The sequence below is a fragment of the Tinamus guttatus genome, unplaced genomic scaffold (assembly GCF_059628265.1).
Source record: "Tinamus guttatus ecotype Peru unplaced genomic scaffold, ASM5962826v1 Tinamus_guttatus_pri_ptg000348l, whole genome shotgun sequence".
NCBI classification, from domain to species: domain Eukaryota; kingdom Metazoa; phylum Chordata; class Aves; order Tinamiformes; family Tinamidae; genus Tinamus; species Tinamus guttatus.
The window spans coordinates 139,732-151,959 of NW_028288882.1; positions in this window are offsets into that span (position 1 = coordinate 139,732).

A 12,228-nucleotide genomic window follows, 5' to 3' on the forward strand; every position below is an offset into this window, starting at 1 on the left:
CAAAATATTACTGTGACTTGGCTTAGTAGTAATTGTGGAACCGATGCAATGTCTCAGTACCTCCTAACTGGAGTATTTTCGGTATATTTGTGCAATATTTGCTTGCAAGTTCTTGCAGGATTTTCTTAAGAGCATTTCTAATTCCCATGAAGTGTAGCAACTTAAGAAAGAAGTTGAATAAACCAGCAGAAGTGTTGAAAGACACAAAAACAAAGGAGTTTTTCATGTCAGTTTTTGCAAGCTTCAAACCTTTAGACCTTTAGCCACAACTAACTCAATTGCTTTTGAACACAGTCTGAAATTAAAATGCAGTGTGTGATCTGAGCCCAAACTAAATGCTGTGGAAAGGCAACATCCGTCTTCCTTGTCAACTCCAGGTAGCAGAAAGCACAAATGAAAGGTAATGCTCTGTCGCTTGACCGATGGGCTCTGTGAAAGCCTGAGCGATGGAGCTGTCCACCTTCCAGCTTCATTGCAAGCAGGAAGGGGCTTGTTAAATCCCTGGAGCAGGAGGATTTAATGGACTTTAGCAGCAGCTTTGTGGCCCGCAAATGACCACTGCGGGTTTTAACCACAGAGCTGAAAAAGCAAATATTTGATGCTCGCAAGCAGAGGCTCTGTCTTTATCTCCTCAACATGTATGTGTTTCTAGCATTGGATGTTTCAAAGACCTTAATTCTTAATAGAAGCGCCCCTCCCTGCTGTAAGTTTTCGTGCTTTGGCGCTGTTTTTGCCCGAGAGCGGGTGAGCGGTGTGCCCAGCGGATCGGTGTTTTAGGGTTTTACTCCATATTTGAGCGTTTTTTTTAATTTATTTTCCCGCGCTCGGGGCGGGCGGCCCTCAGGGGGCGCCGTTGGCGAGCGGCGGCCGTTGGGCCCGGCTCGCAGGGCGGGGCCCGTCACCACGGCAACCGCTGTGGCGTCAGGAAGTCTGTGTTGCGCCTGCGTCGCTCGGCTCGGACGCGCCTGCGCGCACCGCCCGAGCAGCGGCAAGCGCGGGCCGTTGGCGCGCGGTGCATGCGCTTCGCTGCGGTCCTTCCCGGTGTTGTGGCGGGGTGCGAGGAGCGGAGGGAGCCGCGGCTGCGGCGGAGAGGTCAGCGGCGGGCCGGGGCCGGCGAGGACCGGGCGGGAGCGGCGGCACCGGCGCCCCCCGATCCCCTCCGCGGGCCGCGGCTCTGTGCTTAATTCTCAGTTGTATTTTTCATTTTGAAACACCCGCTGCATAGATTCCTGATTTGTATGTTACTGTGTTTGCATACAAGCCATGAAAATTTGCACTGAGCAACCGTTACTTTTTATTTTTATGATTACTTCCCCTTTATCCTTCCATAGGAGGTATAATGTGAAGTTTTTCTGTTTTCAATAAGATGCTCTGTAAAATAGGAGGTTAGTTTCTATAACACTTAAAAAACAGGGGCAGTTTTTGTCATGTAAGTACCGATTTAAAATTCATTTCTGGAACGTGATAAAAATTTTACTAGATATAAAATGTTTTGCCTTATGTACGAGGTACTAGTGAGGGGGGTTGCTTTAAAGGAAACATGAACATGATGCACTGATGGGTTATGAGGGAACATAAGTGGGTAGTGTCTGGTAGACAATGATGCTGGTCATTGCTAAGGTTGCTTCTTAAAATCTGTTTTTTTTTTTTTTTTTTTTTAGCCGTTATTTTTTGCTTGTTAATTTGTCATTGCTTGTATTTCCCTATCTGTTTCAGTTACCCTTGTCTGGCATAGGAAGACTGACAGAGACTAGAGCAGAAAGGTTAGTACCTGATTTGGAATTTGTCTTCTACACTTATATTTGTGCTCTGCTCACTGAGTAACTCCTGTTCTCTCTCCTCAGTATTATATATTATATTGGCACTTCCACAAAGCCAGAGAACCTGCACTGTGCAGCTCTTGCATTATGTCTCAGTAGGAGAGAGTGTGCCATAGAGTTGTGGTTCTGGGTTCAAGCAAGTTATTAGGAAACAAGATGGAAAAAGAAAGGGCAGACTATTCATGGTATCATGAGTCCCAACTTTCTGCTCAAAATAGGGTCAGCTCTCGAATTGGGTTGTGTTATTCAGGACTTTATCTAGCCTGATCTATTCTGACCTCCAAAGAGCTGCGTTGGGGGGGTTTGTTGTTTGTTTGTTTGTTTGTTTTCTGCAGGAGCAGTGCTGTTCACTGCTGGGAGCAGTGCTGGGCTGAGCAGATCCTGAGTAATATTTGAATTCACACACATATTTAAGTACACAGGTACTTGTGGAAGTGGCTAAACTTAGCACCATTAGAGCATGTGCTGTCACCTTCTCCCACCCTCTGAAGCTTGGAACTTGAGCAAAAAGAGGAATTAGTAAAAATACACTAAAATCTAACCCTTTCCTCCCAATTTCTAGGTTCCATCTTCAAGAACCATCTAGGTTCTTGCTGCTCTGTGCTATTTTGATTATATACATCAAAAGGTTCAGTTGGGCTATAGACTGAACATCTAAGTGGATAGGTAAGTGCTGCTGTTTATTTTATTTGACCAGCTTGTGTGATTTGTAGAGTCCTAAAATCTTACAAAATTAATCGAATTCTATATTGAAATAAATAATTTTGCAAAACCGTTACTTGACAAGCTCTACAAGATGGTGCCAAAGGGGCTTTAAGGTACATCAATAACAGCATGATCAGATGTATTTAGAGGATCCTGGTCTGTGCCTATGCCTCACTATACGTCTGTAGATGGAGGAGTAAGATAGATTAATCCTTAGGTTTGCATTGCTTATGCATCTCACGTGATCTGTCTGGGGCATTCAGTATTAATTGCAAACAAAAGTTTAACATCAGGAAGTCACCGTAAATAATATGACATGTGTATGCATATGACTGTGAGAGTTAATTAAAGCCATGGAGGATGTGAGATTCTCTGTGTGCCTCCTCCTACTTAGGAAAAAAAAAAAAAAAAGGTCAATTTGTAGTGATAACTACTCCAAGATTCTGTCTGAAAAAAATAAATTTATGAACTAGTTACAGAAAATGTCAATTTCTCTCTCAGGAAATGATCTAAGACTCACAGCAAAGTCCTCTGCAGGTTTGGGAGGTGGAATTTAAAATAGATAAATCCATTAACATCTGTAATTGCTTATAGGAAAGGCTGACCTGTGAAAATGTGTAACCAGCATTCCTTAGCCTTGCATGGCTGCAGCCAAGCCATTTGAGAAAACAATCCTGCTTGTGTTCTTCCTGCATTTTGAGTCTTTTGGTGCCCAGAGCTTTATTGGAGAAACTGAACCACAGCTGCTGCCATTCCAAATGAAACACTCTGTTTAAGTTTTGAAAGAAATGGATTTGGGAGTCAATATAAAAGCTCCATTAAAATAGCCAGAACCGTAGTGAACATATGGCTAGGAAGAAGAGGACAATCAAAATGTCTAAGAATAGAAATCTAGTTCTAGTGTTGCTCAGGGATTGATGGCATTTCCATATGGATGTTATTGTACCTATTGCTGTTCCAAGAAATCACTAGCTAGCACTGTTATTCTTACTGTAGAGAAAGTTTAAGAAACTTAGTTAAATCAGTTTTTTTTTAAGTTAGTTTAAGAAGCTAATTTAAACCAGCTAAGAAAGAGACAATACTTTTATCTGGTGTATTTGACAACAGTTTATGAAACATGGTCAGTGTCTACTGAGTAGCCAAAGGAGGAGGTAAGAACTCAGAGGTGAAAGAAGGGTGGGCACATTTGTTAGATGTGCTCTCTCATCTGTCCGAGAAACTCTTCTGCAAGGCCAAGCACTGCTAAGCCTTACTCTGCTAGCTGCTTTTCAGCATGGGGACAGGCTCTCTTCTTTAAATATGCTGTGTCACAAAATGAAATTTTGCACTCCGAGTGACAGTCTTTCCTCCCCACCTTGTGGGAGTGAATACATTCATTTTTGCTGTGTTATATAAATGTAGATATGGATGCATATACAAGTGGGACATCTCAAATTCTGAGCTCCAGGCAGGATTCTGACCTCAAAGGAGAAGTCAGCATGCTTTTGAATGTGGCCTGTGTCTGTCTGTGCGGAAAGTACAGTATTAGTGTTTTGGGTCAATATGTGCTATTATACTTATGTGCTGCAATATTTTATATGAGAATCTCTTCTCCTTCAAAGAAGAGTCTTCAAAGAATGTCCTCTTTCAAATTGGTACCAGAGGCCTGTTTCACACTGCATCTGCGTATACCATCTTACATATCCACCTTTTAGAGGTTTTTCCATTAAAGGGCTTCAGTAAATCTTTCTGAAGCCCTCTAGCGTACCATGAAGATCCTACACATGCTTTGGGCAGATTGAAATGCTTCACTTCCATTCCAAAATCCTCTGAACAAGAAAGTCATCACTGTGCTGAGTGAAAATAAGCAGGGTCCTTGGAGAATGTGCTGCACTAAATGCTATAATATATTCTGCGCAGATGAATTAATCCCAGAGGAAAGTCCACCATTGGAACAGTGGAGAAGTGCTGGCGTCTGAAGAATGAAGGCGGCGAGCCAGAGAAGACGCAGCCCTGACTGTTCCTGAGATCTTTCCCTGTAGCGCTGCTAGGCAGCATTACTGCAGCCTGCAGCACCATGGATGAAGAGGACAATGAATTTAAAGTAGTGTGGGCAAAAATTGTCGGTAGGGCAAAGAAGAAAGCTGAGGATACTGAGGAGAAAGCTGAGGATACTGAGGCAACAAAGAAGGTTCAGAAATGGATAAAGACCACTACAACAGGCAGATCTGTTCCTGGGAGCCAAATCGATCAGTGCTTTCCAGTAGTGAAGGGGAAAGATTTGCCACAAAATTTGGGTTCTAAGGTGCTGACAGGGATGCGTGAAGAAGACGATGATGCTGTGCCCTGCAGTAGTGGTGGGACGTCACAAGAAGACAGGAGAAGCGCTTTCCCTGACAGCCAGCTGCGCACAGTGACCAGTTACTCTACCAAGAGGAATCTGACAGGTGCGTGCACCGAAATCTTTCAGACAGAAAATAGGCTAGTACTGAAAAGACTCAGTTCAGTAGAGCTCTTTAGAAGTCTGGAGGAGGTATGCAGTTCTTCAGTAAGGTGAAACCTAAGTGCTGAGTGATATATGAGGGAGTCATTACCTTTTTTTTTGCGACTTCAGAATGTAAATCATCCCTCAAATCATCAAGAAGCAAGTTTAGATTATATCAAAGTGTTTTTTCACAGTGTGTTATTGTATTGAATGTTGAATTATGTTGCCATTGACTGTCACCAAGGCCAAGAAAATAAATTAAGAAAGGTTCTGGGTTAATTCATGAAGGATTGGTCTTTCAGTGATGACTAAATATGATGACCAGAAGGCAGTCACCAGTGCATGAAATCCTTAAACTGACAGCTAAGGTCAACCAGGAGAAGGATTATTTTGTACTTGTTCTGCCTGATACCCTTTCGTAATTATCTACTAGTGACTGCACTCAGAAACTGGGCTGGTGAGATCTTTGGTCTGATCTCACAGGTTGCCTCAAAGCAGAGCGGAGATACACTGAGCTGTTAGCCTGCTGCTCGTTACCACCCCTCCTTAGGAACACCTGTTGCTTGGTTCTGAGCCTGAAAGTCCGAAGCATGGATAGGGCTTGAAGATCAGAGTAGAAACATGTTCATTTTTTTTGACTATCTCAGGTTGCTGTTTTGGGAAGCTTCCCAAGAGCTCCCTGGGCAGCTCAGTTACCTGTTTAATTCTGACTGGGAAACTGTGCTTTGTCCCCTTCAGTGAATGCTCCGAGTGACTGTTCCCAGACTACACTATCCTTCCGTCCTTCACAACCAGAGACCTGCTCTTCAGACACCTTGAAGACACCACTGCTGCCTGGGTCGAAGGTGCGGGCAGCAAAGCTGGCGGTGGAGGGAATGCAGCACTTCAAGAGAGTGGCACCTGAGCAGCTAAAACATAGCCTGGGCGATAGCTTGCCAAAGGCTGCAGCTAGCAGGAATTCCTCTGATGAAAGCGAGGAAGAGAACCCGGAAAAAGGTACGTTTCTGCTGTTATTTAGCTCCTGTGTGTGCATGGAGAGTGCTGAGGGCTGCTTAGGGTGATTGCATGAGCAGCAGTCTGGATTCCTGGACTTTGTTCACAGCTGGACAGGTGGCTTGTGTGATGCTGAATAAATCGCTCCACATGTCTGAGAACTTGCTTTCTCTATTGATAAATGTGTATTGATCTCTATACTTTTCTCCTAGATCTTTTGTGCGGCTGAAATTTGATTTTATGTTAAGTTCTGGAGAGAGAATTTACTTTCTGGAAACAGGTTGAGATTCTAACAGCATCAGTAAATCTAGTCATTCTTCTCGGGGGCAATATTGTGTAGCTCATATAAATATGACCTTAGTTACTCCGTGTCTTCTGTAAATCTCTGAGCACTTACAAAATAGGATGTTCTATGCAGATGAATTGAATCCGTAGCAATTTGAATTCATAGCACTTTTTTTGGTGTTTTGGTGCTTTAAAAGTCAAGGCCCCTTTAAAAGTCAAGGCCCTGCTGGTTCTCTATGGACATGAGAATTTCCTGTGCTTAATATGTAATGTTTAAGACCCCATGTTCTCCCAGAAACTTCATCTAAAACATAACTCTCCTTTTGGTTCTGATACATAATGTGCGATGAACCAATTGCCACCTTCCACTCCTGGGGTAGTGCTCTCCTGTACTGTTTGTGCATTCCCTTGTGAGAAATGAGATGTGAAGATGCAACAGGAAGATTGCAGGGGTTTTTTAAGTTAATAAAATAATCATGACAAATGTAACAGTTTCATGCCTTTCACTACAAGATGTTTAACTCTATCATCTCTCCCTTCTGTGCCAGTTACCCACGATCTTCCATCCACAAAGGACGATGGTGCTTTGGCTTTTGCCCTTCAGCAGAAGATCAAGGAGGAAGTCCCGGAAAGCCTAGAGGAGAAGGGCTTGTTTTTTTGTCAGATCTGCCAGAAGGATCTTTCAGCCATGAACACAACACGACGGGGGCAGCACGTTAATAGGTGAAGCACTAGCATGAAAGGCCAGTGTGGCTTTCAGCAGCAGTGCCTTAGAGAAGATGTAATTGCAGACTAGGTAGCAAAGCTACCCATTAGTGTCCATTTCAAAATCTGCCCATTTCAACCCATTTATTCAATTAAATAATGATTTCCTAAGAACATTTGGTATGTCAGCTGTTTGCAAATCTGAGCTATTCGCTGAAGGAAAGATGTGATACTGTTTTGCAAGATGCACATAGACTATGCACTGTATACTTTTGTAAAACTATGCACTATATACCTTTGTAAATACTATATATATATGCACTATAGACCTTTGCTTTCCACAGGTAATGAGAGTGGAAGGCTAAGGGAAGGATCCTTGTGTTTTCTTTTGTCAGAATGGTGTGGGCTTAAATTGATGCCAGCACTCTATAACAGTTTCCTTAGTGGTAAATATCAAATACTGTTAAAATAGTACATACAGCTAGCTCTTTATGAATGAAATGTCTGTGCTTCTCTGTAAAGAAAGTATTGTAAACAGCTTGCTTAAGTAGTTGGAGTTGCTCAATTACAGCATTTCAGGAGGCAAGGTTCAGAAAGAGCATTTTATTTTATTTTGTTTTGTTTTATTTCCATCATCCTCCAGGTGTCTGGATGAGATGGAGGCAGCAGAGATCTCCTCCTCCAGCAAACCAGCAATCCCTGATTGTCTCGTCTGTGGCAAACATTTCCAAACTTCCGAGAGCCAAACTACTCACTTGAAACGCTGTGCTGTGAAGATGGATGTTCCTCCTAAAATGCTGCTTCAGGCACTGCAGGTGTCTCAGTTTGGAGTTGTCTCTCCTAAGTATCCCAGGTAAGATTTTGGTGAAAATCTTGCTTTCCTTCAAAAGTGATCAGGTGGTGGATGACTATGAGTCAGCAGACAGGAGCAAAATGGGAAGTAAATAATCTTACACTAATTTGTCAGAAATATTTATGCTCTGAGAAGTAATTACGTAATAAAGCTGAATAGCGTGGTTGAGCTTATTAAGCAGAACATGCTATATGAGCATACAGTCTCTTTGGAGTATCCGTGTTTCCAAGGCCTCAGCTTTTCGGCTCGTTGCTGTCCTGGATACATGGGCCTTATCCACAGAGTCAAGGAGGAAACATACAGGATGTTCTGAATTGTGCTGGGTGCAGAGATGTATCTGCTCTTTGGGATTTGAGCACCATGTTCAGAGTATAGCGAGTGGTGCCTGCCTGAAATGTATCCAAAGGACTTTTAAGTCTTATTGTGCTGAGGAAGGGCCATTGCTTGTTTACTGTGGAAGTGTAAGATTGGCAGAACGGTTTTGGTGACGGTGTTCTTGACTTCAACCTGATTTTTGCCCTTTGATACAAAGTTTAGGTTTGAGGTAGCAGATGGTTAAGGCCATTCCTGCCCTTGCAAAAAAAAAAAAAAAAAAAAAAAAGGCAGTTTGTCAGTGCTGCAGTCTTATGTTTACCTTTCCAAAATAAGATTTTCTCCAAATTGCTGTGAATTCCACGCATGATAAGAAATCCTTTTCTTTCCTCCACAGAAAAAAGTACTGTTGATGCTTTCTTATTATTCTGGATATGGGAATCTCTCTGAGGAAGTGGGGCAGCTGGTCTGAAGTGCTCAGGGTTTCTTGTCTCTGATCCAGTTATGTTAGGTTAACTTGGGCTTTCTGCTGCATTCTTACGTTTCAGCAATCAACCAAACATATCAAAGCGCAAAGAGTTCTCCGGAGATGACTCAAAGGAAATGAAAAAGAGGATCAAAATGGAACCTCAGGATGAAGATCTGCAGGTTGCTATGGCAATGTCACGCTCTCTCTTGGAGCAAGAAAAGCGTGAACAAGCAGCAGTAGCTGCAAATATGAAACCCGTGGCTGCCTTGCCAATCAAATGGAAGCCTGGATCAGGTATGTGTCACCGTGAGTGTCTCAGGCTATACTATTGGAGGAGTGATGTAACAGCCTGCTCTTCACTACCAACTTTTCTGTTGGGCATAGGGGATGACAAGCACACTTCTGTTTCATTTAAGTTGTCCGAGATGGAGTAATGCAAAGTATCCACATACAGATAGCCAAGGGAGGCTGCAGGATGTTTCACTGAAATCCATTCTGAGTCTTATATTTATTTCACTGGTTGATTGTTTCAAAACTATAGAATGTTTTTAAGATGAGTTGTTTTTTTAATAAATCCCAAAGGGAAAACATGAAAAGACCATTGTTATTTTTTTTGCAGTGCATTTTTCTTATTCACTGTCCCATACCCTTGATTATGCAACTTTTTCATCCTTCTCTCCTTGCTCTGCTTTCTTTCTGAAGTATATGTGCATACAACTACACACGTTGAACCTGTGGTTTGCTATTTAAATGCACAAAAATGGTCAGAAAAGAAGCCAGTTGCCCTGGGGGAAGGTTGAGTTCTGCACATAGGAGACACTTTGCTCTTCGTGGCTCTCCTCAATCTCTTCCTGCTGATAACCACTGCCAATTATATTGGGAATTAGTAAGTCAAAGGCAGTAAAGAAACAGACCTGAGAAACAGACCTGACAAATGATAGCTGTGCAGGATTCATATGTGCTGTGGTTTGACATGAGTGACCATCACCAGTGATCAAGATGCACCAAAAGCAGTCCTTCATGGCTTTGGAGTCTTTTTTCTTCTCTCTCTCTCTCTCTTTTTTGAGTGAAGCGCTGCTAACTCGCCAAAAGCACTGTACGCTCACTGTTCAAAGGGTCTGGAAGGTAGCCTGCACATAGGTATCAGTTGCTTTCATAGTGATCTGATTTGACAGCTCAGCCCAGCAGGACCATGTGTGCATGAATAAGTCTTCCCTGAAGGTTTGTTTCTCTGGCAGAAGTAACGGGAGGCTTGGGACTTATTGCAGAAGTCTTGTGTTCTGCTGTAGTTGCATTTTGATCATTGCCAACTGCAACACTTGAAAAAGCTGGCAGGTTCAGTTCCTCTGCTTATGTGTTCAGCTGTTCATTTATTTGGGTTTCTTTTGCTTTTCTTTTTAAAGAGAAAAGAACACGTAAAAGAGGCCCAACTACTCCTCCACCGTTACTGCTGCGGGATCCAGAGACAGCCCGCAAAAGGACTGAAGAGCGAGCCGCCATGGTGCTTACACAAGAGATGGAATTCCCTTCCACTCCTCGGCTTCCCACCAGTAGGATTTTGGAGGATGGATCTGAGAAAACAGACTGGCTCATGCCATCGCCCAGAAACAAGGACTGCCCTTTATGGAACAGCAGTGCTCTAACAGGGCCCTGCGACCCTGAATCATTCTACACTGCTGAACTGACCCCTCCAATCGTACCTTGCATAACTGTGCAGGTGGGATGCTCTTTTCTCCTTCCTCTGGTATTTGTGTGCCACAGTTTACTTGCTCTGTAGCCCTTCTCTTTTCTGCCATGTAAGTGAGTCACCCCATGCTCTGCATGCTCTCTGCTCCTGCACAACTGTCCCCTGGTCTCACACAAGTAGGTTTGGTGATCTTGAACTTTCACTTCTCCCTTTTGGACAGGAGGCTGAGGCTTGTGTTGCCGTGCTGTTCTTTGGGCTTTTGGAAGACAAAACAAATGGGAGCAGAGCACTGAGTGAGAGGGCTTGAGCCTCTTCATTTTGCCACTAGCTTAGCTATTTTTACAGTAGCCTGACTCTTGTGTTCCTTCTTGATACTTTTCTCTGACTGATTATAATCAGAGCCTTTCTCTTTCTTTACTCATGTTTTGTATCAAGGCAGCAAGGAACAGTGTGGAAAGTTCACACTGAAGATGGATGCTTGTGTGTTACACTGAGGAGGGGGTGGGCACTCCTAGGGTTGTAAACTGAAGCGTTTGCATTTCAGGCTTTCCCCATGTATCCCACTGCCTGAAGGTGCATGCAGGACTGTGATCCAGTTTTAAACCGGGCGGTCTCACTCTGTTATTATCCAGATGTCTTGCCTCTCGTTTTTCTGTAGTTTTATAAATGCTGCCTACAGAAACAGACAGGACCTTTTAGTCTGTCGCCTTATAGCACTATCTTCTTGGAGAGCAAGTATGTATCTGGGGATCGCTCAAAGTATTTTTTAATATTTATTAAGATATTTTGAAAGTATGAACTAGAGATCAATTCAGAGACTGTACTCTGAGCTCTGCAAATACATACAAAATTAATTTATCGATGTCTTTTTTTTTCTCTCCTTTGATCAGATTTGTAAGTCAGAGACTTCTCTGCCATCAGTGGGATCTGATCAACCAGAAGTATCTCAGCAACTTCAGCCTGATCTCAGTCCTCATTATCCTGCTTCTCCAGAGACTGGAGAAAAAGCTGCTGATGAAGCCGACTCCGGCTCTGAACAGGCTGGACAGATTTCGTCTCAGGGTGAGAAGGTTCATGTTCAGACTCTGCAGCAACTGATTGAGTTGGCCATGGAAGCACAAACTCAGTGGAGGCTTGAGCTTAACGACGCTCAGGAAGTAGAGCAGCCAAGTAAGTTCTGGCAGCCTCATGAGCCTCCTCTCTGGTGTCATCAGCTATGAGGAGCCACGTTTAGCCATACTGAACTTGGAGAGCAGTGGCAGCAGCCTCAAGATGATATTGTTGATCCAGGGGGTGATATTTGGGGGCATTGTTCTGTAGTAGGCTTTAGGTACAATCAAGTTGACATTTCTGAAATGATTCATAGATCCCAATATTTAAGAAGAGCTCCTCTTAGACAGCAGCTTCTAAATTTTATTTTAAAAATCCTTTAAAGGTGTCAGATGCATTTCTGCCAGCTGGGGGCCCAGACACGGCCAATCGTGAGGCAAAAATATATCCCCAAAATATATGCTCTTTTCTGCCTAGTGGCTTTTGCCGACAGCACTGTCTTACGAGGTTTCACCAGGAGAAGACCTGGTGAAAGAAGAGCGTTAAGAGATGATGTTGTGTTGGTACATGGATACACAGTCCCTGAAGTTGATCTGTACAGGCTGAAAAAAGTCCACCACCTAGAATTCCTTCAAGAGCAGCTCTAACTTCCCTGGTTACAGTGGTGTGCATTGCACAACGGCACATTCCAAGACCAATGGTAGCCTTAAAATTGTCCAACCATTTAGCAAATATATGCACTGTGTGTCTCCTGTTCACTCATCAGTAACTAAATCTAATGTCTCTCTGCTTTGTACTTGACTTGGGTAAAATTCCCTCAGTTCTCCTATTAAGCTGCAGCAAATGGCTGCTGGTCATATGCCAAGAAAACCAAATGCATCTGAT